Source organism: Cottoperca gobio, chromosome 7 (genome assembly GCF_900634415.1).
Source record: "Cottoperca gobio chromosome 7, fCotGob3.1, whole genome shotgun sequence".
In the NCBI taxonomy this organism is placed as follows: Eukaryota; Metazoa; Chordata; class Actinopteri; order Perciformes; family Bovichtidae; genus Cottoperca; species Cottoperca gobio.
In genome coordinates this window covers 15,446,877-15,465,052 of record NC_041361.1, presented here as the reverse complement: position 1 = coordinate 15,465,052, position 18,176 = coordinate 15,446,877, and the positions used below count along the sequence as shown (strand labels likewise).

At 40.9% G+C, this 18,176-nt stretch overlaps 38 non-coding genes across 38 annotated transcripts; all 38 read right to left on the bottom strand.

Moving 5' to 3' along the window:
* Window positions 1-1,657: 1,657 nt before the first annotated feature.
* trnam-cau (transfer RNA methionine (anticodon CAU)) lies at window positions 1,658-1,729 on the bottom strand. The gene has a single exon. It is a non-coding gene; the product is annotated as a tRNA-Met (tRNA).
* Window positions 1,730-1,963: 234 nt separating this feature from the next.
* On the bottom strand, window positions 1,964-2,035 carry trnam-cau (transfer RNA methionine (anticodon CAU)). The gene has a single exon. It is a non-coding gene; the product is annotated as a tRNA-Met (tRNA).
* A 250-nt stretch (window positions 2,036-2,285) lies between these two features.
* On the bottom strand, window positions 2,286-2,357 carry trnam-cau (transfer RNA methionine (anticodon CAU)). Its single transcript has one exon. It is a non-coding gene; the product is annotated as a tRNA-Met (tRNA).
* Window positions 2,358-2,607: 250 nt separating this feature from the next.
* Window positions 2,608-2,679, bottom strand: trnam-cau (transfer RNA methionine (anticodon CAU)). The gene has a single exon. It is a non-coding gene; the product is annotated as a tRNA-Met (tRNA).
* A 250-nt stretch (window positions 2,680-2,929) lies between these two features.
* On the bottom strand, window positions 2,930-3,001 carry trnam-cau (transfer RNA methionine (anticodon CAU)). The gene has a single exon. It is a non-coding gene; the product is annotated as a tRNA-Met (tRNA).
* A 250-nt stretch (window positions 3,002-3,251) lies between these two features.
* On the bottom strand, window positions 3,252-3,323 carry trnam-cau (transfer RNA methionine (anticodon CAU)). The gene has a single exon. It is a non-coding gene; the product is annotated as a tRNA-Met (tRNA).
* A 250-nt stretch (window positions 3,324-3,573) lies between these two features.
* Window positions 3,574-3,645, bottom strand: trnam-cau (transfer RNA methionine (anticodon CAU)). Its single transcript has one exon. It is a non-coding gene; the product is annotated as a tRNA-Met (tRNA).
* A 250-nt stretch (window positions 3,646-3,895) lies between these two features.
* Window positions 3,896-3,967, bottom strand: trnam-cau (transfer RNA methionine (anticodon CAU)). Its single transcript has one exon. It is a non-coding gene; the product is annotated as a tRNA-Met (tRNA).
* A 250-nt stretch (window positions 3,968-4,217) lies between these two features.
* On the bottom strand, window positions 4,218-4,289 carry trnam-cau (transfer RNA methionine (anticodon CAU)). Its single transcript has one exon. It is a non-coding gene; the product is annotated as a tRNA-Met (tRNA).
* A 250-nt stretch (window positions 4,290-4,539) lies between these two features.
* Window positions 4,540-4,611, bottom strand: trnam-cau (transfer RNA methionine (anticodon CAU)). The gene has a single exon. It is a non-coding gene; the product is annotated as a tRNA-Met (tRNA).
* A 252-nt stretch (window positions 4,612-4,863) lies between these two features.
* On the bottom strand, window positions 4,864-4,935 carry trnam-cau (transfer RNA methionine (anticodon CAU)). The gene has a single exon. It is a non-coding gene; the product is annotated as a tRNA-Met (tRNA).
* Window positions 4,936-5,185: 250 nt separating this feature from the next.
* trnam-cau (transfer RNA methionine (anticodon CAU)) lies at window positions 5,186-5,257 on the bottom strand. The gene has a single exon. It is a non-coding gene; the product is annotated as a tRNA-Met (tRNA).
* Window positions 5,258-5,507: 250 nt separating this feature from the next.
* Window positions 5,508-5,579, bottom strand: trnam-cau (transfer RNA methionine (anticodon CAU)). Its single transcript has one exon. It is a non-coding gene; the product is annotated as a tRNA-Met (tRNA).
* Window positions 5,580-5,829: 250 nt separating this feature from the next.
* On the bottom strand, window positions 5,830-5,901 carry trnam-cau (transfer RNA methionine (anticodon CAU)). Its single transcript has one exon. It is a non-coding gene; the product is annotated as a tRNA-Met (tRNA).
* Window positions 5,902-6,151: 250 nt separating this feature from the next.
* trnam-cau (transfer RNA methionine (anticodon CAU)) lies at window positions 6,152-6,223 on the bottom strand. Its single transcript has one exon. It is a non-coding gene; the product is annotated as a tRNA-Met (tRNA).
* Window positions 6,224-6,473: 250 nt separating this feature from the next.
* On the bottom strand, window positions 6,474-6,545 carry trnam-cau (transfer RNA methionine (anticodon CAU)). Its single transcript has one exon. It is a non-coding gene; the product is annotated as a tRNA-Met (tRNA).
* Window positions 6,546-6,794: 249 nt separating this feature from the next.
* Window positions 6,795-6,866, bottom strand: trnam-cau (transfer RNA methionine (anticodon CAU)). Its single transcript has one exon. It is a non-coding gene; the product is annotated as a tRNA-Met (tRNA).
* Window positions 6,867-7,116: 250 nt separating this feature from the next.
* On the bottom strand, window positions 7,117-7,188 carry trnam-cau (transfer RNA methionine (anticodon CAU)). Its single transcript has one exon. It is a non-coding gene; the product is annotated as a tRNA-Met (tRNA).
* Window positions 7,189-7,438: 250 nt separating this feature from the next.
* trnam-cau (transfer RNA methionine (anticodon CAU)) lies at window positions 7,439-7,510 on the bottom strand. Its single transcript has one exon. It is a non-coding gene; the product is annotated as a tRNA-Met (tRNA).
* Window positions 7,511-7,760: 250 nt separating this feature from the next.
* On the bottom strand, window positions 7,761-7,832 carry trnam-cau (transfer RNA methionine (anticodon CAU)). Its single transcript has one exon. It is a non-coding gene; the product is annotated as a tRNA-Met (tRNA).
* A 250-nt stretch (window positions 7,833-8,082) lies between these two features.
* On the bottom strand, window positions 8,083-8,154 carry trnam-cau (transfer RNA methionine (anticodon CAU)). Its single transcript has one exon. It is a non-coding gene; the product is annotated as a tRNA-Met (tRNA).
* A 250-nt stretch (window positions 8,155-8,404) lies between these two features.
* trnam-cau (transfer RNA methionine (anticodon CAU)) lies at window positions 8,405-8,476 on the bottom strand. The gene has a single exon. It is a non-coding gene; the product is annotated as a tRNA-Met (tRNA).
* A 250-nt stretch (window positions 8,477-8,726) lies between these two features.
* On the bottom strand, window positions 8,727-8,798 carry trnam-cau (transfer RNA methionine (anticodon CAU)). The gene has a single exon. It is a non-coding gene; the product is annotated as a tRNA-Met (tRNA).
* A 250-nt stretch (window positions 8,799-9,048) lies between these two features.
* trnam-cau (transfer RNA methionine (anticodon CAU)) lies at window positions 9,049-9,120 on the bottom strand. Its single transcript has one exon. It is a non-coding gene; the product is annotated as a tRNA-Met (tRNA).
* Window positions 9,121-9,370: 250 nt separating this feature from the next.
* On the bottom strand, window positions 9,371-9,442 carry trnam-cau (transfer RNA methionine (anticodon CAU)). The gene has a single exon. It is a non-coding gene; the product is annotated as a tRNA-Met (tRNA).
* A 250-nt stretch (window positions 9,443-9,692) lies between these two features.
* Window positions 9,693-9,764, bottom strand: trnam-cau (transfer RNA methionine (anticodon CAU)). The gene has a single exon. It is a non-coding gene; the product is annotated as a tRNA-Met (tRNA).
* A 251-nt stretch (window positions 9,765-10,015) lies between these two features.
* trnam-cau (transfer RNA methionine (anticodon CAU)) lies at window positions 10,016-10,087 on the bottom strand. Its single transcript has one exon. It is a non-coding gene; the product is annotated as a tRNA-Met (tRNA).
* Window positions 10,088-10,337: 250 nt separating this feature from the next.
* On the bottom strand, window positions 10,338-10,409 carry trnam-cau (transfer RNA methionine (anticodon CAU)). Its single transcript has one exon. It is a non-coding gene; the product is annotated as a tRNA-Met (tRNA).
* Window positions 10,410-10,660: 251 nt separating this feature from the next.
* trnam-cau (transfer RNA methionine (anticodon CAU)) lies at window positions 10,661-10,732 on the bottom strand. The gene has a single exon. It is a non-coding gene; the product is annotated as a tRNA-Met (tRNA).
* Window positions 10,733-10,982: 250 nt separating this feature from the next.
* On the bottom strand, window positions 10,983-11,054 carry trnam-cau (transfer RNA methionine (anticodon CAU)). The gene has a single exon. It is a non-coding gene; the product is annotated as a tRNA-Met (tRNA).
* A 250-nt stretch (window positions 11,055-11,304) lies between these two features.
* Window positions 11,305-11,376, bottom strand: trnam-cau (transfer RNA methionine (anticodon CAU)). Its single transcript has one exon. It is a non-coding gene; the product is annotated as a tRNA-Met (tRNA).
* A 249-nt stretch (window positions 11,377-11,625) lies between these two features.
* trnam-cau (transfer RNA methionine (anticodon CAU)) lies at window positions 11,626-11,697 on the bottom strand. The gene has a single exon. It is a non-coding gene; the product is annotated as a tRNA-Met (tRNA).
* A 250-nt stretch (window positions 11,698-11,947) lies between these two features.
* On the bottom strand, window positions 11,948-12,019 carry trnam-cau (transfer RNA methionine (anticodon CAU)). The gene has a single exon. It is a non-coding gene; the product is annotated as a tRNA-Met (tRNA).
* A 250-nt stretch (window positions 12,020-12,269) lies between these two features.
* Window positions 12,270-12,341, bottom strand: trnam-cau (transfer RNA methionine (anticodon CAU)). Its single transcript has one exon. It is a non-coding gene; the product is annotated as a tRNA-Met (tRNA).
* Window positions 12,342-12,591: 250 nt separating this feature from the next.
* On the bottom strand, window positions 12,592-12,663 carry trnam-cau (transfer RNA methionine (anticodon CAU)). Its single transcript has one exon. It is a non-coding gene; the product is annotated as a tRNA-Met (tRNA).
* A 250-nt stretch (window positions 12,664-12,913) lies between these two features.
* Window positions 12,914-12,985, bottom strand: trnam-cau (transfer RNA methionine (anticodon CAU)). Its single transcript has one exon. It is a non-coding gene; the product is annotated as a tRNA-Met (tRNA).
* A 250-nt stretch (window positions 12,986-13,235) lies between these two features.
* Window positions 13,236-13,307, bottom strand: trnam-cau (transfer RNA methionine (anticodon CAU)). The gene has a single exon. It is a non-coding gene; the product is annotated as a tRNA-Met (tRNA).
* Window positions 13,308-13,557: 250 nt separating this feature from the next.
* Window positions 13,558-13,629, bottom strand: trnam-cau (transfer RNA methionine (anticodon CAU)). Its single transcript has one exon. It is a non-coding gene; the product is annotated as a tRNA-Met (tRNA).
* Window positions 13,630-18,176: the final 4,547 nt, after the last annotated feature.

The following is an 18,176-nucleotide window of genomic DNA, read 5'->3' as shown; positions in this document are numbered from 1 at the left end:
TTCTTATTCTAAGTTTTATCAATAATCACTAAGGCCACATTCAGAGGAATTTGTCTCCTCACAGTATCAAACCTTATCAGACACCTTCCCCCTTTGAAATTAATTTAGAAAACAGCCTACCGAAAACCGGCGACAATCTCAAGTTGTATAAATACAATATTTTAAAAACATGAAGTATTTGAGACGTGAGCAAGAACAACACAATCACACACAGTTCACTTCTCGGTGTGGTCAAGAGTGGGGTCTGATGCACCTGTAAACAAAGCAAGATGTTAAGTTACTCTTTTACCAAAAGGCTATATATATATATATATATATATATATATGTGTATATGTATGTATATGTATGTATATGTATATGTATATGTATATATATATATGTATATATAAATATATACATGTATATATATATGTATATATGTATATATATATATATATATGTATATATGTATATATATATATATATATATATATATATATATATATGTGTATGTATATATATATATATATATATATATATATGTATATGTGTATGTATATATATGTATATGTGTATGTATATATATGTATATGTGTATGTATATATATGTATATGTGTATGTATATATATGTATATGTGTATGTATATATATGTATATGTGTATGTATAATATATATGTATATGTGTATGTATATATATATGTATATGTGTATGTATATATATATATATATATATATATGTATGTATATATATGTATATATATATATGTATATATATATATGTATATATATATATATGTATATATATATATATATGTATATATATGTGTATATATATATGTGTATATATATGTATATATATATATATATATATATATGTGTATATATATGTATATATATATATATATATATATATATATATGTGTATATATATGTATATATATATATATATATATATATGTATATGTGTATGTATATATATGTATATGTGTATGTATATGTGTATGATATATATGTATATGTATATGTATATATATATGTATATGTGTATGTATATATATGTATATGTGTATGTATATATATATATATATATATATATATGTATGTATATATATGTATATATATATGTTGTTAATACTATATGTATTTTCTGTATCTATTATATCGATCTGTATATACTCTATATATTATCTTGTCTGTTCTTAGGATCAGATTGTATATATGTGTCGTGTATAATCTCTCTATATTCTCTCCTTATATGTATCTCTGGGTCTTCTCTCTCTCTATATTATATATCTCTCTGATCTCTAATTATCTATATTATCCTCTATCTTATACTATCTATATGTGTCTTATATATCTATTACTCTCATATTGTGTATTATATATATACTTCTGTGTTATATAGTATATTATATGTGTCTCTATCTTAATTCTGTCTTCTATCTATCTCTATCTATCTCTTATCTCCTATATATATCCTTTGTACTATTATATAATTCATGGTCACTTTATAGTCAGTCACGGGTAGATAAAAAAAAAGAAACGTTATCGAGGTACAGTGTCATTGAGAAAACCACTGCACAGCTGGCAATAAAGAAATTAGCAGAGAATGGTTTCGATGCATCAATTGTGTTGAACTTTAAGCAGTGGAAGAGAACACCCTTTAAAACACTGTTAGCAGAGAATGGTTTCGATCCATTGACCTCTGGGTTATGGGCCCAGCACGCTTCCGCTGCGCCACTCTGCTGAGAGTTGATCACCCCAGATGGGACTCGAACCCACAATCCCTGGTTTAGGAGGCTAATTTCAAAGTAAGAGCTTTATTGATATCCAATTGTGTGATAGTGGCTTTGCCAGCTAACACAACATACCTAGACTGAACAAAACCTCCTTTGGGTTTTCTATTCTTTATCTTTTGTTGGATTGAAATCAATTGTGTTGAACTTTAAGCGGTGGAAGAGAAAACCCTTTAAAACACTGTTAGCAGAGAATGGTTTCGATCCATTGACCTCTGGGTTATGGGCCCAGCACGCTTCCGCTGCGCCACTCTGCTGAGAGTTGATCACCCCAGATGGGACTCGAACCCACAATCCCTGGTTTAGGAGGCTAATTTCAAAGTAAGAGCTTTATTGATATCCAATTGTGTGATAACAAAAATGTGTGATAGTGGCTTTGCCAGCTAACACAACATACCTAGACTGAACAAAACCTCCTTTGGGTTTTCTATTCTTTATCTTTTGTTGGATTGAAATCAATTGTGTTGAACTTTAAGCAGTGGAAGAGAACACCCTTTAAAACACTGTTAGCAGAGAATGGTTTCGATCCATTGACCTCTGGGTTATGGGCCCAGCACGCTTCCGCTGCGCCACTCTGCTGAGAGTTGATCACCCCAGATGGGACTCGAACCCACAATCCCTGGTCTAGGAGGCTAATTTCAAAGTAAGAGCTTTATTGATATCCAATTGTGTGATAACAAAAATGTGTGATAGTGGCTTTGCCAGGTAACACAACATACCTAGACTGAACAAAACCTCCTTTGGGTTTTCTATTCTTTATCTTTTGTTGGATTGAAATCAATTGTGTTGAACTTTAAGCAGTGGAAGAGAACACCCTTTAAAACACTGTTAGCAGAGAATGGTTTCGATCCATTGACCTCTGGGTTATGGGCCCAGCACGCTTCCGCTGCGCCACTCTGCTGAAAGTTGATCACCCCAGATGGGACTCGAACCCACAATCCCTGGTCTAGGAGGCTAATTTCAAAGTAAGAGCTTTATTGATATCCAATTGTGTGATAACAAAAATGTGTGATAGTGGCTTTGCCAGCTAACACAACATACCTAGACTGAACAAAACCTCCTTTGGGTTTTCTATTCTTTATCTTTTGTTGGATTGAAATCAATTGTGTTGAACTTTAAGCAGTGGAAGAGAACACCCTTTAAAACACTGTTAGCAGAGAATGGTTTCGATCCATTGACCTCTGGGTTATGGGCCCAGCACGCTTCCGCTGCGCCACTCTGCTGAAAGTTGATCACCCCAGATGGGACTCGAACCCACAATCCCTGGTCTAGGAGGCTAATTTCAAAGTAAGAGCTTTATTGATATCCAATTGTGTGATAACAAAAATGTGTGATAGTGGCTTTGCCAGCTAACACAACATACCTAGACTGAACAAAACCTCCTTTGGGTTTTCTATTCTTTATCTTTTGTTGGATTGAAATCAATTGTGTTGAACTTTAAGCAGTGGAAGAGAACACCCTTTAAAACACTGTTAGCAGAGAATGGTTTCGATCCATTGACCTCTGGGTTATGGGCCCAGCACGCTTCCGCTGCGCCACTCTGCTGAAAGTTGATCACCCCAGATGGGACTCGAACCCACAATCCCTGGTCTAGGAGGCTAATTTCAAAGTAAGAGCTTTATTGATATCCAATTGTGTGATAACAAAAATGTGTGATAGTGGCTTTGCCAGCTAACACAACATACCTAGACTGAACAAAACCTCCTTTGGGTTTTCTATTCTTTATCTTTTGTTGGATTGAAATCAATTGTGTTGAACTTTAAGCAGTGGAAGAGAACACCCTTTAAAACACTGTTAGCAGAGAATGGTTTCGATCCATTGACCTCTGGGTTATGGGCCCAGCACGCTTCCGCTGCGCCACTCTGCTGAAAGTTGATCACCCCAGATGGGACTCGAACCCACAATCCCTGGTCTAGGAGGCTAATTTCAAAGTAAGAGCTTTATTGATATCCAATTGTGTGATAACAAAAATGTGTGATAGTGGCTTTGCCAGCTAACACAACATACCTAGACTGAACAAAACCTCCTTTGGGTTTTCTATTCTTTATCTTTTGTTGGATTGAAATCAATTGTGTTGAACTTTAAGCAGTGGAAGAGAACACCCTTTAAAACACTGTTAGCAGAGAATGGTTTCGATCCATTGACCTCTGGGTTATGGGCCCAGCACGCTTCCGCTGCGCCACTCTGCTGAAAGTTGATCACCCCAGATGGGACTCGAACCCACAATCCCTGGTCTAGGAGGCTAATTTCAAAGTAAGAGCTTTATTGATATCCAATTGTGTGATAACAAAAATGTGTGATAGTGGCTTTGCCAGCTAACACAACATACCTAGACTGAACAAAACCTCCTTTGGGTTTTCTATTCTTTATCTTTTGTTGGATTGAAATCAATTGTGTTGAACTTTAAGCAGTGGAAGAGAACACCCTTTAAAACACTGTTAGCAGAGAATGGTTTCGATCCATTGACCTCTGGGTTATGGGCCCAGCACGCTTCCGCTGCGCCACTCTGCTGAAAGTTGATCACCCCAGATGGGACTCGAACCCACAATCCCTGGTCTAGGAGGCTAATTTCAAAGTAAGAGCTTTATTGATATCCAATTGTGTGATAACAAAAATGTGTGATAGTGGCTTTGCCAGCTAACACAACATACCTAGACTGAACAAAACCTCCTTTGGGTTTTCTATTCTTTATCTTTTGTTGGATTGAAATCAATTGTGTTGAACTTTAAGCAGTGGAAGAGAACACCCTTTAAAACACTGTTAGCAGAGAATGGTTTCGATCCATTGACCTCTGGGTTATGGGCCCAGCACGCTTCCGCTGCGCCACTCTGCTGAGAGTTGATCACCCCAGATGGGACTCGAACCCACAATCCCTGGTTCTAGGAGGCTAATTTCAAAGTAAGAGCTTTATTGATATCCAATTGTGTGATAACAAAAATGTGTGATAGTGGCTTTGCCAGGCTAACACAACATACCTAGACTGAACAAAACCTCCTTTGGGTTTTCTATTCTTTATCTTTTGTTGGATTGAAATCAATTGTGTTGAACTTTAAGCAGTGGAAGAGAACACCCTTTAAAACACTGTTAGCAGAGAATGGTTTCGATCCATTGACCTCTGGGTTATGGGCCCAGCACGCTTCCGCTGCGCCACTCTGCTGAAAGTTGATCACCCCAGATGGGACTCGAACCCACAATCCCTGGTCTAGGAGGCTAATTTCAAAGTAAGAGCTTTATTGATATCCAATTGTGTGATAACAAAAATGTGTGATAGTGGCTTTGCCAGCTAACACAACATACCTAGACTGAACAAAACCTCCTTTGGGTTTTCTATTCTTTATCTTTTGTTGGATTGAAATCAATTGTGTTGAACTTTAAGCAGTGGAAGAGAACACCCTTTAAAACACTGTTAGCAGAGAATGGTTTCGATCCATTGACCTCTGGGTTATGGGCCCAGCACGCTTCCGCTGCGCCACTCTGCTGAAAGTTGATCACCCCAGATGGGACTCGAACCCACAATCCCTGGTCTAGGAGGCTAATTTCAAAGTAAGAGCTTTATTGATATCCAATTGTGTGATAACAAAAATGTGTGATAGTGGCTTTGCCAGCTAACACAACATACCTAGACTGAACAAAACCTCCTTTGGGTTTTCTATTCTTTATCTTTTGTTGGATTGAAATCAATTGTGTTGAACTTTAAGCAGTGGAAGAGAACACCCTTTAAAACACTGTTAGCAGAGAATGGTTTCGATCCATTGACCTCTGGGTTATGGGCCCAGCACGCTTCCGCTGCGCCACTCTGCTGAAAGTTGATCACCCCAGATGGGACTCGAACCCACAATCCCTGGTCTAGGAGGCTAATTTCAAAGTAAGAGCTTTATTGATATCCAATTGTGTGATAACAAAAATGTGTGATAGTGGCTTTGCCAGCTAACACAACATACCTAGACTGAACAAAACCTCCTTTGGGTTTTCTATTCTTTATCTTTTGTTGGATTGAAATCAATTGTGTTGAACTTTAAGCAGTGGAAGAGAACACCCTTTAAAACACTGTTAGCAGAGAATGGTTTCGATCCATTGACCTCTGGGTTATGGGCCCAGCACGCTTCCGCTGCGCCACTCTGCTGAAAGTTGATCACCCCAGATGGGACTCGAACCCACAATCCCTGGTCTAGGAGGCTAATTTCAAAGTAAGAGCTTTATTGATATCCAATTGTGTGATAACAAAAATGTGTGATAGTGGCTTTGCCAGGTAACACAACATACCTAGACTGAACAAAACCTCCTTTGGGTTTTCTATTCTTTATCTTTTGTTGGATTGAAATCAATTGTGTTGAACTTTAAGCAGTGGAAGAGAACACCCTTTAAAACACTGTTAGCAGAGAATGGTTTCGATCCATTGACCTCTGGGTTATGGGCCCAGCACGCTTCCGCTGCGCCACTCTGCTGAAAGTTGATCACCCCAGATGGGACTCGAACCCACAATCCCTGGTCTAGGAGGCTAATTTCAAAGTAAGAGCTTTATTGATATCCAATTGTGTGATAACAAAAATGTGTGATAGTGGCTTTGCCAGCTAACACAACATACCTAGACTGAACAAAACCTCCTTTGGGTTTTCTATTCTTTATCTTTTGTTGGATTGAAATCAATTGTGTTGAACTTTAAGCAGTGGAAGAGAACACCCTTTAAAACACTGTTAGCAGAGAATGGTTTCGATCCATTGACCTCTGGGTTATGGGCCCAGCACGCTTCCGCTGCGCCACTCTGCTGAAGTTGATCACCCCAGATGGGACTCGAACCCACAATCCCTGGTCTAGGAGGCTAATTTCAAAGTAAGAGCTTTATTGATATCCAATTGTGTGATAACAAAAATGTGTGATAGTGGCTTTGCCAGCTAACACAACATACCTAGACTGAACAAAACCTCCTTTGGGTTTTCTATTCTTTATCTTTTGTTGGATTGAAATCAATTGTGTTGAACTTTAAGCAGTGGAAGAGAACACCCTTTAAAACACTGTTAGCAGAGAATGGTTTCGATCCATTGACCTCTGGGTTATGGGCCCAGCACGCTTCCGCTGCGCCACTCTGCTGAAAGTTGATCACCCCAGATGGGACTCGAACCCACAATCCCTGGTCTAGGAGGCTAATTTCAAAGTAAGAGCTTTATTGATATCCAATTGTGTGATAACAAAAATGTGTGATAGTGGCTTTGCCAGCTAACACAACATACCTAGACTGAACAAAACCTCCTTTGGGTTTTCTATTCTTTATCTTTTGTTGGATTGAAATCAATTGTGTTGAACTTTAAGCAGTGGAAGAGAACACCCTTTAAAACACTGTTAGCAGAGAATGGTTTCGATCCATTGACCTCTGGGTTATGGGCCCAGCACGCTTCCGCTGCGCCACTCTGCTGAAAGTTGATCACCCCAGATGGGACTCGAACCCACAATCCCTGGTCTAGGAGGCTAATTTCAAAGTAAGAGCTTTATTGATATCCAATTGTGTGATAACAAAAATGTGTGATAGTGGCTTTGCCAGCTAACACAACATACCTAGACTGAACAAAACCTCCTTTGGGTTTTCTATTCTTTATCTTTTGTTGGATTGAAATCAATTGTGTTGAACTTTAAGCAGTGGAAGAGAACACCCTTTAAAACACTGTTAGCAGAGAATGGTTTCGATCCATTGACCTCTGGGTTATGGGCCCAGCACGCTTCCGCTGCGCCACTCTGCTGAAAGTTGATCACCCCAGATGGGACTCGAACCCACAATCCCTGGTCTAGGAGGCTAATTTCAAAGTAAGAGCTTTATTGATATCCAATTGTGTGATAACAAAAATGTGTGATAGTGGCTTTGCCAGCTAACACAACATACCTAGACTGAACAAAACCTCCTTTGGGTTTTCTATTCTTTATCTTTTGTTGGATTGAAATCAATTGTGTTGAACTTTAAGCAGTGGAAGAGAACACCCTTTAAAACACTGTTAGCAGAGAATGGTTTCGATCCATTGACCTCTGGGTTATGGGCCCAGCACGCTTCCGCTGCGCCACTCTGCTGAAAGTTGATCACCCCAGATGGGACTCGAACCCACAATCCCTGGTCTAGGAGGCTAATTTCAAAGTAAGAGCTTTATTGATATCCAATTGTGTGATAACAAAAATGTGTGATAGTGGCTTTGCCAGCTAACACAACATACCTAGACTGAACAAAACCTCCTTTGGGTTTTCTATTCTTTATCTTTTGTTGGATTGAAATCAATTGTGTTGAACTTTAAGCAGTGGAAGAGAACACCCTTTAAAACACTGTTAGCAGAGAATGGTTTCGATCCATTGACCTCTGGGTTATGGGCCCAGCACGCTTCCGCTGCGCCACTCTGCTGAAAGTTGATCACCCCAGATGGGACTCGAACCCACAATCCCTGGTCTAGGAGGCTAATTTCAAAGTAAGAGCTTTATTGATATCCAATTGTGTGATAACAAAAATGTGTGATAGTGGCTTTGCCAGCTAACACAACATACCTAGACTGAACAAAACCTCCTTTGGGTTTTCTATTCTTTATCTTTTGTTGGATTGAAATCAATTGTGTTGAACTTTAAGCAGTGGAAGAGAACACCCTTTAAAACACTGTTAGCAGAGAATGGTTTCGATCCATTGACCTCTGGGTTATGGGCCCAGCACGCTTCCGCTGCGCCACTCTGCTGAAAGTTGATCACCCCAGATGGGACTCGAACCCACAATCCCTGGTCTAGGAGGCTAATTTCAAAGTAAGAGCTTTATTGATATCCAATTGTGTGATAACAAAAATGTGTGATAGTGGCTTTGCCAGCTAACACAACATACCTAGACTGAACAAAACCTCCTTTGGGTTTTCTATTCTTTATCTTTTGTTGGATTGAAATCAATTGTGTTGAACTTTAAGCAGTGGAAGAGAACACCCTTTAAAACACTGTTAGCAGAGAATGGTTTCGATCCATTGACCTCTGGGTTATGGGCCCAGCACGCTTCCGCTGCGCCACTCTGCTGAAAGTTGATCACCCCAGATGGGACTCGAACCCACAATCCCTGGTCTAGGAGGCTAATTTCAAAGTAAGAGCTTTATTGATATCCAATTGTGTGATAACAAAAATGTGTGATAGTGGCTTTGCCAGCTAACACAACATACCTAGACTGAACAAAACCTCCTTTGGGTTTTCTATTCTTTATCTTTTGTTGGATTGAAATCAATTGTGTTGAACTTTAAGCAGTGGAAGAGAACACCCTTTAAAACACTGTTAGCAGAGAATGGTTTCGATCCATTGACCTCTGGGTTATGGGCCCAGCACGCTTCCGCTGCGCCACTCTGCTGAAAGTTGATCACCCCAGATGGGACTCGAACCCACAATCCCTGGTCTAGGAGGCTAATTTCAAAGTAAGAGCTTTATTGATATCCAATTGTGTGATAACAAAAATGTGTGATAGTGGCTTTGCCAGCTAACACAACATACCTAGACTGAACAAAACCTCCTTTGGGTTTTCTATTCTTTATCTTTTGTTGGATTGAAATCAATTGTGTTGAACTTTAAGCAGTGGAAGAGAACACCCTTTAAAACACTGTTAGCAGAGAATGGTTTCGATCCATTGACCTCTGGGTTATGGGCCCAGCACGCTTCCGCTGCGCCACTCTGCTGAAAGTTGATCACCCCAGATGGGACTCGAACCCACAATCCCTGGTCTAGGAGGCTAATTTCAAAGTAAGAGCTTTATTGATATCCAATTGTGTGATAACAAAAATGTGTGATAGTGGCTTTGCCAGCTAACACAACATACCTAGACTGAACAAAACCTCCTTTGGGTTTTCTATTCTGTATCTTTTGTTGGATTGAAATCAATTGTGTTGAACTTTAAGCAGTGGAAGAGAACACCCTTTAAAACACTGTTAGCAGAGAATGGTTTCGATCCATTGACCTCTGGGTTATGGGCCCAGCACGCTTCCGCTGCGCCACTCTGCTGAAAGTTGATCACCCCAGATGGGACTCGAACCCACAATCCCTGGTCTAGGAGGCTAATTTCAAAGTAAGAGCTTTATTGATATCCAATTGTGTGATAACAAAAATGTGTGATAGTGGCTTTGCCAGGCTAACACAACATACCTAGACTGAACAAAACCTCCTTTGGGTTTTCTATTCTTTATCTTTTGTTGGATTGAAATCAATTGTGTTGAACTTTAAGCAGTGGAAGAGAACACCCTTTAAAACACTGTTAGCAGAGAATGGTTTCGATCCATTGACCTCTGGGTTATGGGCCCAGCACGCTTCCGCTGCGCCACTCTGCTGAAAGTTGATCACCCCAGATGGGACTCGAACCCACAATCCCTGGTCTAGGAGGCTAATTTCAAAGTAAGAGCTTTATTGATATCCAATTGTGTGATAACAAAAATGTGTGATAGTGGCTTTGCCAGCTAACACAACATACCTAGACTGAACAAAACCTCCTTTGGGTTTTCTATTCTTTATCTTTTGTTGGATTGAAATCAATTGTGTTGAACTTTAAGCAGTGGAAGAGAACACCCTTTAAAACACTGTTAGCAGAGAATGGTTTCGATCCATTGACCTCTGGGTTATGGGCCCAGCACGCTTCCGCTGCGCCACTCTGCTGAAAGTTGATCACCCCAGATGGGACTCGAACCCACAATCCCTGGTCTAGGAGGCTAATTTCAAAGTAAGAGCTTTATTGATATCCAATTGTGTGATAACAAAAATGTGTGATAGTGGCTTTGCCAGGCTAACACAACATACCTAGACTGAACAAAACCTCCTTTGGGTTTTCTATTCTTTATCTTTTGTTGGATTGAAATCAATTGTGTTGAACTTTAAGCAGTGGAAGAGAACACCCTTTAAAACACTGTTAGCAGAGAATGGTTTCGATCCATTGACCTCTGGGTTATGGGCCCAGCACGCTTCCGCTGCGCCACTCTGCTGAAAGTTGATCACCCCAGATGGGACTCGAACCCACAATCCCTGGTCTAGGAGGCTAATTTCAAAGTAAGAGCTTTATTGATATCCAATTGTGTGATAACAAAAATGTGTGATAGTGGCTTTGCCAGCTAACACAACATACCTAGACTGAACAAAACCTCCTTTGGGTTTTCTATTCTTTATCTTTTGTTGGATTGAAATCAATTGTGTTGAACTTTAAGCAGTGGAAGAGAACACCCTTTAAAACACTGTTAGCAGAGAATGGTTTCGATCCATTGACCTCTGGGTTATGGGCCCAGCACGCTTCCGCTGCGCCACTCTGCTGAAAGTTGATCACCCCAGATGGGACTCGAACCCACAATCCCTGGTCTAGGAGGCTAATTTCAAAGTAAGAGCTTTATTGATATCCAATTGTGTGATAACAAAAATGTGTGATAGTGGCTTTGCCAGCTAACACAACATACCTAGACTGAACAAAACCTCCTTTGGGTTTTCTATTCTTTATCTTTTGTTGGATTGAAATCAATTGTGTTGAACTTTAAGCAGTGGAAGAGAACACCCTTTAAAACACTGTTAGCAGAGAATGGTTTCGATCCATTGACCTCTGGGTTATGGGCCCAGCACGCTTCCGCTGCGCCACTCTGCTGAAGTTGATCACCCCAGATGGGACTCGAACCCACAATCCCTGGTCTAGGAGGCTAATTTCAAAGTAAGAGCTTTATTGATATCCAATTGTGTGATAACAAAAATGTGTGATAGTGGCTTTGCCAGCTAACACAACATACCTAGACTGAACAAAACCTCCTTTGGGTTTTCTATTCTTTATCTTTTGTTGGATTGAAATCAATTGTGTTGAACTTTAAGCAGTGGAAGAGAACACCCTTTAAAACACTGTTAGCAGAGAATGGTTTCGATCCATTGACCTCTGGGTTATGGGCCCAGCACGCTTCCGCTGCGCCACTCTGCTGAAAGTTGATCACCCCAGATGGGACTCGAACCCACAATCCCTGGTCTAGGAGGCTAATTTCAAAGTAAGAGCTTTATTGATATCCAATTGTGTGATAACAAAAATGTGTGATAGTGGCTTTGCCAGCTAACACAACATACCTAGACTGAACAAAACCTCCTTTGGGTTTTCTATTCTTTATCTTTTGTTGGATTGAAATCAATTGTGTTGAACTTTAAGCAGTGGAAGAGAACACCCTTTAAAACACTGTTAGCAGAGAATGGTTTCGATCCATTGACCTCTGGGTTATGGGCCCAGCACGCTTCCGCTGCGCCACTCTGCTGAAAGTTGATCACCCCAGATGGGACTCGAACCCACAATCCCTGGTCTAGGAGGCTAATTTCAAAGTAAGAGCTTTATTGATATCCAATTGTGTGATAACAAAAATGTGTGATAGTGGCTTTGCCAGGTAACACAACATACCTAGACTGAACAAAACCTCCTTTGGGTTTTCTATTCTTTATCTTTTGTTGGATTGAAATCAATTGTGTTGAACTTTAAGCAGTGGAAGAGAACACCCTTTAAAACACTGTTAGCAGAGAATGGTTTCGATCCATTGACCTCTGGGTTATGGGCCCAGCACGCTTCCGCTGCGCCACTCTGCTGAAAGTTGATCACCCCAGATGGGACTCGAACCCACAATCCCTGGTCTAGGAGGCTAATTTCAAAGTAAGAGCTTTATTGATATCCAATTGTGTGATAACAAAAATGTGTGATAGTGGCTTTGCCAGCTAACACAACATACCTAGACTGAACAAAACCTCCTTTGGGTTTTCTATTCTTTATCTTTTGTTGGATTGAAATCAATTGTGTTGAACTTTAAGCAGTGGAAGAGAACACCCTTTAAAACACTGTTAGCAGAGAATGGTTTCGATCCATTGACCTCTGGGTTATGGGCCCAGCACGCTTCCGCTGCGCCACTCTGCTGAAAGTTGATCACCCCAGATGGGACTCGAACCCACAATCCCTGGTCTAGGAGGCTAATTTCAAAGTAAGAGCTTTATTGATATCCAATTGTGTGATAACAAAAATGTGTGATAGTGGCTTTGCCAGCTAACACAACATACCTAGACTGAACAAAACCTCCTTTGGGTTTTCTATTCTTTATCTTTTGTTGGATTGAAATCAATTGTGTTGAACTTTAAGCAGTGGAAGAGAACACCCTTTAAAACACTGTTAGCAGAGAATGGTTTCGATCCATTGACCTCTGGGTTATGGGCCCAGCACGCTTCCGCTGCGCCACTCTGCTGAAAGTTGATCACCCCAGATGGGACTCGAACCCACAATCCCTGGTCTAGGAGGCTAATTTCAAAGTAAGAGCTTTATTGATATCCAATTGTGTGATAACAAAAATGTGTGATAGTGGCTTTGCCAGCTAACACAACATACCTAGACTGAACAAAACCTCCTTTGGGTTTTCTATTCTTTATCTTTTGTTGGATTGAAATCAATTGTGTTGAACTTTAAGCAGTGGAAGAGAACACCCTTTAAAACACTGTTAGCAGAGAATGGTTTCGATCCATTGACCTCTGGGTTATGGGCCCAGCACGCTTCCGCTGCGCCACTCTGCTGAAAGTTGATCACCCCAGATGGGACTCGAACCCACAATCCCTGGTCTAGGAGGCTAATTTCAAAGTAAGAGCTTTATTGATATCCAATTGTGTGATAACAAAAATGTGTGATAGTGGCTTTGCCAGCTAACACAACATACCTAGACTGAACAAAACCTCCTTTGGGTTTTCTATTCTTTATCTTTTGTTGGATTGAAATCAATTGTGTTGAACTTTAAGCAGTGGAAGAGAACACCCTTTAAAACACTGTTAGCAGAGAATGGTTTCGATCCATTGACCTCTGGGTTATGGGCCCAGCACGCTTCCGCTGCGCCACTCTGCTGAAAGTTGATCACCCCAGATGGGACTCGAACCCACAATCCCTGGTCTAGGAGGCTAATTTCAAAGTAAGAGCTTTATTGATATCCAATTGTGTGATAACAAAAATGTGTGATAGTGGCTTTGCCAGCTAACACAACATACCTAGACTGAACAAAACCTCCTTTGGGTTTTCTATTCTTTATCTTTTGTTGGATTGAAATCAATTGTGTTGAACTTTAAGCAGTGGAAGAGAACACCCTTTAAAACACTGTTAGCAGAGAATGGTTTCGATCCATTGACCTCTGGGTTATGGGCCCAGCACGCTTCCGCTGCGCCACTCTGCTGAAAGTTGATCACCCCAGATGGGACTCGAACCCACAATCCCTGGTCTAGGAGGCTAATTTCAAAGTAAGAGCTTTATTGATATCCAATTGTGTGATAACAAAAATGTGTGATAGTGGCTTTGCCAGCTAACACAACATACCTAGACTGAACAAAACCTCCTTTGGGTTTTCTATTCTTTATCTTTTGTTGGATTGAAATCAATTGTGTTGAACTTTAAGCAGTGGAAGAGAACACCCTTTAAAACACTGTTAGCAGAGAATGGTTTCGATCCATTGACCTCTGGGTTATGGGCCCAGCACGCTTCCGCTGCGCCACTCTGCTGAAAGTTGATCACCCCAGATGGGACTCGAACCCACAATCCCTGGTCTAGGAGGCTAATTTCAAAGTAAGAGCTTTATTGATATCCAATTGTGTGATAACAAAAATGTGTGATAGTGGCTTTGCCAGCTAACACAACATACCTAGACTGAACAAAACCTCCTTTGGGTTTTCTATTCTTTATCTTTTGTTGGATTGAAATCAATTGTGTTGAACTTTAAGCAGTGGAAGAGAACACCCTTTAAAACACTGTTAGCAGAGAATGGTTTCGATCCATTGACCTCTGGGTTATGGGCCCAGCACGCTTCCGCTGCGCCACTCTGCTGAGAGTTGATCACCCCAGATGGGACTCGAACCCACAATCCCTGGTCTAGGAGGCTAATTTCAAAGTAAGAGCTTTATTGATATCCAATTGTGTGATAACAAAAATGTGTGATAGTGGCTTTGCCAGCTAACACAACATACCTAGACTGAACAAAACCTCCTTTGGGTTTTCTATTCTTTATCTTTTGTTGGATTGAAATCAATTGTGTTGAACTTTAAGCAGTGGAAGAGAACACCCTTTAAAACACTGTTAGCAGAGAATGGTTTCGATCCATTGACCTCTGGGTTATGGGCCCAGCACGCTTCCGCTGCGCCACTCTGCTGAAAGTTGATCACCCCAGATGGGACTCGAACCCACAATCCCTGGTCTAGGAGGCTAATTTCAAAGTAAGAGCTTTATTGATATCCAATTGTGTGATAACAAAAATGTGTGATAGTGGCTTTGCCAGCTAACACAACATACCTAGACTGAACAAAACCTCCTTTGGGTTTTCTATTCTTTATCTTTTGTTGGATTGAAATCAATTGTGTTGAACTTTAAGCAGTGGAAGAGAACACCCTTTAAAACACTGTTAGCAGAGAATGGTTTCGATCCATTGACCTCTGGGTTATGGGCCCAGCACGCTTCCGCTGCGCCACTCTGCTGAAAGTTGATCACCCCAGATGGGACTCGAACCCACAATCCCTGGTCTAGGAGGCTAATTTCAAAGTAAGAGCTTTATTGATATCCAATTGTGTGATAACAAAAATGTGTGATAGTGGCTTTGCCAGCTAACACAACATACCTAGACTGAACAAAACCTCCTTTGGGTTTTCTATTCTTTATCTTTTGTTGGATTGAAATCAATTGTGTTGAACTTTAAGCAGTGGAAGAGAACACCCTTTAAAACACTGTTAGCAGAGAATGGTTTCGATCCATTGACCTCTGGGTTATGGGCCCAGCACGCTTCCGCTGCGCCACTCTGCTGAGAGTTGATCACCCCAGATGGGACTCGAACCCACAATCCCTGGTCTAGGAGGCTAATTTCAAAGTAAGAGCTTTATTGATATCCAATTGTGTGATAACAAAAATGTGTGATAGTGGCTTTGCCAGCTAACACAACATACCTAGACTGAACAAAACCTCCTTTGGGTTTTCTATTCTTTATCTTTTGTTGGATTGAAATCAATTGTGTTGAACTTTAAGCAGTGGAAGAGAACACCCTTTAAAACACTGTTAGCAGAGAATGGTTTCGATCCATTGACCTCTGGGTTATGGGCCCAGCACGCTTCCGCTGCGCCACTCTGCTGAGAGTTGATCACCCCAGATGGGACTCGAACCCACAATCCCTGGTCTAGGAGGCTAATTTCAAAGTAAGAGCTTTATTGATATCCAATTGTGTGATAACAAAAATGTGTGATAGTGGCTTTGCCAGCTAACACAACATACCTAGACTGAACAAAACCTCCTTTGGGTTTTCTATTCTTTATCTTTTGTTGGATTGAAATCAATTGTGTTGAACTTTAAGCAGTGGAAGAGAACACCCTTTAAAACACTGTTAGCAGAGAATGGTTTCGATCCATTGACCTCTGGGTTATGGGCCCAGCACGCTTCCGCTGCGCCACTCTGCTGAGAGTTGATCACCCCAGATGGGACTCGAACCCACAATCCCTGGTCTAGGAGGCTAATTTCAAAGTAAGAGCTTTATTGATATCCAATTGTGTGATAACAAAAATGTGTGATAGTGGCTTTGCCAGCTAACACAACATACCTAGACTGAACAAAACCTCCTTTGGGTTTTCTATTCTTTATCTTTTGTTGGATTGAAATCAATTGTGTTGAACTTTAAGCAGTGGAAGAGAACACCCTTTAAAACACTGTTAGCAGAGAATGGTTTCGATCCATTGACCTCTGGGTTATGGGCCCAGCACGCTTCCGCTGCGCCACTCTGCTGAGAGTTGATCACCCCAGATGGGACTCGAACCCACAATCCCTGGTCTAGGAGGCTAATTTCAAAGTAAGAGCTTTATTGATATCCAATTGTGTGATAACAAAAATGTGTGATAGTGGCTTTGCCAGCTAACACAACATACCTAGACTGAACAAAACCTCCTTTGGGTTTTCTATTCTTTATCTTTTGTTGGATTGAAATCAATTGTGTTGAACTTTAAGCAGTGGAAGAGAACACCCTTTAAAACACTGTTAGCAGAGAATGGTTTCGATCCATTGACCTCTGGGTTATGGGCCCAGCACGCTTCCGCTGCGCCACTCTGCTGAAAGTTGATCACCCCAGATGGGACTCGAACCCACAATCCCTGGTCTAGGAGGCTAATTTCAAAGTAAGAGCTTTATTGATATCCAATTGTGTGATAACAAAAATGTGTGATAGTGGCTTTGCCAGGCTAACACAACATACCTAGACTGAACAAAACCTCCTTTGGGTTTTCTATTCTTTATCTTTTGTTGGATTGAAATCAATTGTGTTGAACTTTAAGCAGTGGAAGAGAACACCCTTTAAAACACTGTTAGCAGAGAATGGTTTCGATCCATTGACCTCTGGGTTATGGGCCCAGCACGCTTCCGCTGCGCCACTCTGCTGAGAGTTGATCACCCCAGATGGGACTCGAACCCACAATCCCTGGTCTAGGAGGCTAATTTCAAAGTAAGAGCTTTATTGATATCCAATTGTGTGATAACAAAAATGTGTGATAGTGGCTTTGCCAGCTAACACAACATACCTAGACTGAACAAAACCTCCTTTGGGTTTTCTATTCTTTATCTTTTGTTGGATTGAAATCAATTGTGTTGAACTTTAAGCAGTGGAAGAGAACACCCTTTAAAACACTGTTAGCAGAGAATGGTTTCGATCCATTGACCTCTGGGTTATGGGCCCAGCACGCTTCCGCTGCGCCACTCTGCTGAAAGTTGATCACCCCAGATGGGACTCGAACCCACAATCCCTGGTCTAGGAGGCTAATTTCAAAGTAAGAGCTTTATTGATATCCAATTGTGTGATAACAAAAATGTGTGATAGTGGCTTTGCCAGCTAACACAACATACCTAGACTGAACAAAACCTCCTTTGGGTTTTCTATTCTTTATCTTTTGTTGGATTGAAATCAATTGTGTTGAACTTTAAGCAGTGGAAGAGAACACCCTTTAAAACACTGTTAGCAGAGAATGGTTTCGATCCATTGACCTCTGGGTTATGGGCCCAGCACGCTTCCGCTGCGCCACTCTGCTGAAGTTGATCACCCCAGATGGGACTCGAACCCACAATCCCTGGTCTAGGAGGCTAATTTCAAAGTAAGAGCTTTATTGATATCCAATTGTGTGATAACAAAAATGTGTGATAGTGGCTTTGCCAGCTAACACAACATACCTAGACTGAACAAAACCTCCTTTGGGTTTTCTATTCTTTATCTTTTGTTGGATTGAAATCAATTGTGTTGAACTTTAAGCAGTGGAAGAGAACACCCTTTAAAACACTGTTAGCAGAGAATGGTTTCGATCCATTGACCTCTGGGTTATGGGCCCAGCACGCTTCCGCTGCGCCACTCTGCTGAGAGTTGATCACCCCAGATGGGACTCGAACCCACAATC